The sequence below is a fragment of the Pongo abelii genome, chromosome 20 (genome assembly GCF_028885655.2).
Source record: "Pongo abelii isolate AG06213 chromosome 20, NHGRI_mPonAbe1-v2.0_pri, whole genome shotgun sequence".
NCBI lineage: Eukaryota > Metazoa > Chordata > Mammalia > Primates > Hominidae > Pongo > Pongo abelii.
The window spans coordinates 52,335,029-52,341,833 of NC_072005.2; positions in this window are offsets into that span (position 1 = coordinate 52,335,029).

Below are 6,805 nucleotides of genomic sequence, written 5' to 3' on the forward strand. Positions count from 1 at the left end.
ATTCTGGGGAGTCGTCTCCTTTTTACAGCTGCTTCTCTTTACTTGGGGAAGGTATAAGTAAATTACACCTTCCCCAAGCATCTCAGGGAGACATTCAGGGGAATCCCCTCTGGCTTCCCTGACTATGTTTCATCAGTTAAGAAGTGCATGAACATTATTATGCATTGTGTAATGATATGGTTTGGCTGTGTCCCCACCAAAATCTCATCTTGAATTATAGCTCCAATAACTCCCACATGTTGTAGGAGGAACCCGGTGAGAGATAATTGAATCATTGTGGCGGTTCCCCCACATAAGACTTATTCTTGAGGTAGTGAATAAGTCTCACGAGATCTGATGGCTTTATAAGCGGTTTCCCCTTTCTCTTGGCTCTTTCTCTCTTTGCCTGCCACCATGTAAGACATACCTTTGCTCTTCCTTCGTCTTCCACCATGATTGTGAGGCCTCCCCAGCCATGTGGAACTGTGAGTCCATTAAACCCCTTTCCTTTATAAATTACCCTGGTCTCAGCTATGTCTTTATTAGCAGCATGGGAACAGACTAATACGTGTAATATTGCTATCGGCATTTATCTAACAATGATATAGCTCTAAGCAGGTGTTCTGTGTTCTCACTACACAATATTTTCGCTACAGTGAAGCTGTATACCTGTTGATTCCCCATCTGGCCCATTGGAGCCAGATTTTTCTACCACTTGCAGGCTACACCTTGGCTCACTACAAGTCAACGTGCTTTTGTATTTTTCTCTAGCCATATACGGTTTCAAAGATTAGGAAGAGGATAGGTGGAGAACTGGATTTAAATAAGGCTGTGGTTTTCCTAAATGAGTCTTACCAAACAGTGGAGAGACAAAGGACAATGGAAATCAGCAGGCTGTAATTATAATGATTAAGCAAGGAATTTAAGGTAGATAAACAAGTGTTATGAAAGCCGTCTTGAATCAGAAGTCAGGCTGGTCGCAGTGGCTTATGCTTATAATCCCAGCACTTTGGGAGGCCAAGGCAGGTGGATTACTTGAGGTCAGGAGTTTGAGACCAGCCTGGCCGACATGGTGAAACCCCGTCTCTACAAAAATACAAAAACTAGCTGGGCATGGTGACATGTGCCTGTAATCACAGCTACTTGGGAGGATGAGGCAGGAGAATCACTTGAACCCAGGAGGTAGAGGTTGCAGTGAGCCGGGATCGAGCCACTGAACTCCATCCTGGGCAAGAGAGCCAGACTCCATCTCAAAAAAAAAAAAAAAAAAAATGGCCGGGCGCAGTGGCTCACGCCTGTAATCCCAGCACTTTGGGAGGCTGAGGCGGGTGGATCATGAGGTCAGGAGATCGAGATCATCTTGGCCAACATGGTAAAACCCTGTCTCTACTGAAATACAAAAAGTTAGCTGGGCGTAGTGGCACATGCTTGTAGTCCCAGGTGCTCGGGAGGCTGAGGCAGGAGAATTGCTTGAACCCAGGAGGCGGAGGTTACAGTGAGCTGAGATTGCTCCATAGCACTCCAGCCTGGTGACAGAGTAAGACTCTGTCAAAAAAAAAAAAAAAAAAGCCGTCTTCAATCAGAAGTCACATATGAAGAGATAAGAATTCAAAACATCTTGGAATTCACATTCCAAATAGCTTAAATGGAACTGGGTTATTAAGAAAGAGGGCTAGAAACATAAAATGTACTAATGGACTCATCTAAATAAAGGAATAATGTGGTTAACAAGGCAGGCTATTTCAATAAAAAACAACTGCCTGAATGGCCAAATCTGTTGCCTGGGCAACAGAGCAAGACCATGTCTCAAAAAATAAAGCAAGCAAACAAAACAACACTTACTCAAGCCCAATCCTATCTCTAAAACAATTCTACACCCCTATTGTCTCCTTGCCAGTCTTCCTTATCTTCCTTTCTCATTCCTAATCACCTTAATCTTAATCACGGTTAATCTTTAACAGCTGCCGCATCCTTTTCCCAACTGGTAAACTTCACCATATTCTTAGAATCCTAAACGAAGTTCCCCCCATTCCTATTTTTCTGAGAGTTTTTTTTTTTTTATCATGAATGGGTGTTAAATTTTCTCAGATGCTTCTTCAGCATCAATTGATGTGATCATGTTATTTTTCTTCTTTAGCATGTTAATATGGTGCATTACATTGAGAGTGATTTTTGAAATATTCTGCCAGGCCTACATTCTAGAATAAAGCCTACATAGTCATGGTGTGTAATTATTTTTTATATTGCTGAATTTCATTTACAAATATTTTGTCAAGAATTTATTTTTCTTTTTTTTAAAAATGGAGTCTCCTTCTGTCACCCAGGCTGGAGTGCAGTGATGTGATCTCGGCTCACTGCAACTTCTGCCTCTTGAGTTCAAGCGATTCTCCTGTCTCAGCCTCATGAGTAGCTGGGATTACAGGTGTGCACCACCACACCCAGCTAATTTTTTGTATTTTCAGTAGAGATGAGGTTTCACCATGTTGGCCAGGCTGGTCTCAAACTCCCGACCTCAGGAGATCTGCCCGCCTTGGCCTCCCAAAGTGCTGGGATTACAGGCGTGAGCCACCGTGCCCGGCCAAGGATTTTTGCATGAGGGATACTCATCTATAGTTTTATTGCTTGGTTGTTGTCATTGTTCTTTGTCTTTTTATGGTTTTGGTAGCAGAGTAATTTGATTTCACAAAATAAATTGGGAAGTATTCCTTCCTATTCTATTCTCTGGATGAGATGGTACAGAACTGGTGTTAATTTCCCTTTAAACATTTGGTAGATCCTCAAGTCGACCATCTGGGCTTGGAGATTTCTTTTTTAGGAAATATTTTAAATTCTAAATTCAATTTCCTTAATAGTTATAAGGCTACTAAAATGATGTATTTCATATTGGGTGTGTTGTGCTCATTTGTGCTTTTAAATGGGTGATCCATTTCATCTAAGTTGTCCAATTGTGTAGAGTTATTCCTAGTTTTCCATTATTAGTCTTTTAGTGTCTGCAAAACCTATAGTGCTATCTACTGTCTCGTTATTGATATTGGTAATTTGTGTCTTCTCTCTGTTTTTGATAGTTTTGCCAAAAATTTATACATTATTGATATTTTGAAAGAATTAACTCTTTATTTCATTAATTTTCTATACTGTTTTTCTGTTTTCAATTTTCATGACCCCTGCTTTCCTCTTTATTATTTCCTTCCTTCGGTTTATTTTGCTCTCTTATTTTTTTCTAGGTTCTTGCTGTGGGAGCTTAGATTATTGATTTTTCCTTTCCTTCCTTCCTTCTTTCCTTTCTTTCCTTTTCTTTCCTTTTCTTTCCTTTCCTTTCCTTTTCTTGTCTTGTCTTTTCTCTTATTTTCTTTCTTTCTCAGAGTGTCACTCTTGTCACCTAGGCTGGAGTGTAGTGGCACGATGCAACTTCCGCCTCTTGGGTTCAAGCAATTCTCCTGCCTCAGCCTCCCAAGTACCTGGGACTACAAGTGCCCACCACCATACCCGGCTAATTTTTGTATTTTTGGTAGAGATGGGGTTTCACCACGTTGGCCAGGCTGGCCTTGAACTCCCGATACCAGGTGATCCACCTGCCTTGGCCTCCCAAAATGCTTGAGCTTGGGATTACAGGCTTGAGCCACTGTGCCTTACCTGATTGTTCCTTTTTTCTAATACAACTATTTAGTGCATTAAGTTTCCCACTTAGCACTGCTTTATATATGTTCCACAAATTTTGATATATTGTATTTTCATTTCATTAAGTTAAATATACTTTTAAAAATCTTTGAGACTCATGTTTAAACCATGAGTTATTTAGAGTGGTGTTGCTTAGCTTCCAAGTGCTTGGAGATCTTTCTGTAATCATTAGTTTGATCAAATTATGGTCAGAGAACATACTCTGTTAAATTTCAAGATTTTAGAACTCATTGAAGTTTGTTTTATGCTCTAGATAGAAGTCAATTCTCCATTACCATTTACAATGACATCAAAAATAACAAATACCTAGAATTAAATCTAAAGAAAGGTGAGAGACCTCTACAAAACTCTGCTGAAAGATATTAGAGAAGACCTGAACAAATGGGAAACAAACCATATTTATGCTTTGGAAGACTCAATATAATAAAGATGTCAATGTTCCCCAAATTGATCTACATATTCAAGGCAAACTCAATAAATATTACAGCAAGGTTTTGTATAAGTTAACAAATTGATTCTAAAATTTATCATAAAATGATGCCCAGGTGTGGTGGCTCACACATTTAATCCTAGTACTTTGGGAGGCCATGGCAGGAGGATCACTTGAGCCCAGGAGTTCAAGACTAGCCTGGGCGACACAGTGACACCCTGACTCTACTTGCACAAATTGAAAAAAAAAGATCAGAAAATGAAAATGACAAGATAGCCAATACAATATTGAAGAAACTAAACAAAGTTATAGGACTTACACTAACAGATCAGGAATTTTTATGAAATTATAATAATTTAGGGTGTAGTATTGCATAAGGTAAACAAATTTATCAATGGAAAAAAACAGAGTTCAGACACAGATCCACACATAGACAATCAGTGATTTGTGACAAATGTACCACTACAACTCACCAGGCAGAGATTAGTCCTTTTAATAGATATCTATATGGAGGGAATGTATCTTCGCCCTTATGTCACACCAAATGTGAAAATTTGAAATGGATAATAGACTTAAATGCAAAAGATTTCAAACTATAAAGCAGGATTTCCAAAAGCCAGTGTGAAGAGCATGGGAGCCCTCCTCCCAGCAAAACAACCATTTAACTGGTGAAAAAATTTTTTTTGTAAAAACAACTAATTAAGTCTCTGGAAATTGTTCTAAGGGCATACCACAAACGAAGAAATGTTTATTCAAGAAATTCTGTTAGCCAGGTGTGATAGCTCACGCCTGTAATCCCAACACTTTGGGAGGCCGAGGCGGGCAGATCACCTGAGGTCGGGAGTTCGAGACCAGCCTGACCAACATGGAGAAACCCCGTTTCTACTAAAAGTACAAAATTAGCCAGGTGTGGTGGCGCATGCCTGTAATCCCGGCTACTTGGGAGGCTGAGGCAGGAGAATCCCTTGAACCTCGGAGGCAGAGGTTGCAGTGAGCCGAGATCACGCCACAGCACTCCGGCCTGGTGACACAGCAAGACTCTGTCTCAAAAAAAAAAAAAAAAAGAAAGAAAGAAAGAAAAAGAAAAAGACATTATACTCAATCTGTAAACAGCAGCAAGAGTCTGAGGGCATTTAAGCCACACATTACTCCTGTTCCCCACATCCCCAGCCAACTCTGTGTAATTGAAGCTCTATTATGGTCAGTCACAGACAAGAAAATGGGACTCCACCTCTCCCCAGCTCCCAGCCTAGGGCTACAATTTCAGTCCAGAAAGGGCAGTGCACCAGCATCTTTTATCCTGCTGTCTCCATGTTGCGGATGCGCTATATTAGTTAGAAATTGTGGCTCACAGCACCGGGGCTCCTTCTCCCATCCAGCCCCTCCTCCTAGCGTGGAAGTTCTACACCAGGTTTAGCAGGTCAAGCACACTGGGCTTCACTGATCCTGCCTGAATTCATTCATGGGGCAGAGGTTCCATGCAAGAAAGGGCAAACCGAGAAGACTAGCAGCTACCACCCCCTCCCAGTGTTCTAGCTGTAGAGGAAAGACATCGCCGCAGGAGAAACTGGCTGCTGTCCCTGACACCAGCTCCAGTCCAGTGGCTCAGTGGTTCTGCCCGGGCAAGAGGGAGGCCATCAGAACAGAGAGCTCCACAAGTCTCCCTAAAACTGGCTTTACTTGAAATAGAGTGTAGAGAAGTTGATGCTTAATGACATTGAAAAAATAAAAAAGGAAATTTTGGTGATGAAAAACCAAAAAAAGGGTTTGCAGTAGCAACAACAAACAAAAAGACAAGGCAGAAGCTTAACAGAGATAATCAGAAAAAGAGATAACTAAGAAGGGCCCCCCTGGAGTGAGAGACAGCCTCAAACCCTGGCAACACCCTGACTTGGCAAAGAAGCTAGACTTTAATCAGCCCACAGAATGATTTATGCATTGTGCTATAGGCCTATTAAAAAGAATAGAGCAATCAATTAACAATAGGAGGAGTCTAACAGATGCAAGTGATACCAACAGACGCAGACGAGCCAGAAGCTTAACAGAAACATCAAGGAAAGGACAGTCAAAAAGAGGCCAGCTTATGCCTTAATTATCTGGAGTAGTTAGGGAGACAGTGCGCATGCTCAGGGCTGCACCCTCTGGAGAGCACTAAGAAAGGTATAACTGTTCATATATAATTATGTAATTATGTAATTATTACTTATATGCATGTTATATAATTATTGCTTATATGTAATTGTGTAATTACTTATAAAAACAGCATAATCGCTTATTTCTTACCCTTTCTTCCCTTAACTGGTTTTAAAAGTCACGGCATGAAACAACATGTATGTAATTGATTGCTGGGAAAAATAAAGAATCTGAATTTTAAATGGGCAAGAGGTCTGAATAGCCATGTATTAAAGGAAGACATACAAATAGTCAACGGATATATGAAAAAATGTTCAACAACACTTATCATCAGGGAAATGCAAATCAAAACCACACTGAGATGTCCCACTCCGGTTAAAATAGCTTTTATCAAAAAGACAAGGAATAACAGATGCTGGCAAGGATGCAGAGAAAGGGGAATGCTCATACACTGGAAATGCCCCTCCAGACCCAGACAGTAAAATTTACAAAACATTTAGAGAAGAATTAATACCAATCATTCACAAACTTTTCAAAAAAATCAGACAGAACTTTCCAATGTACTCTGAGGTCTGTATTACCCTA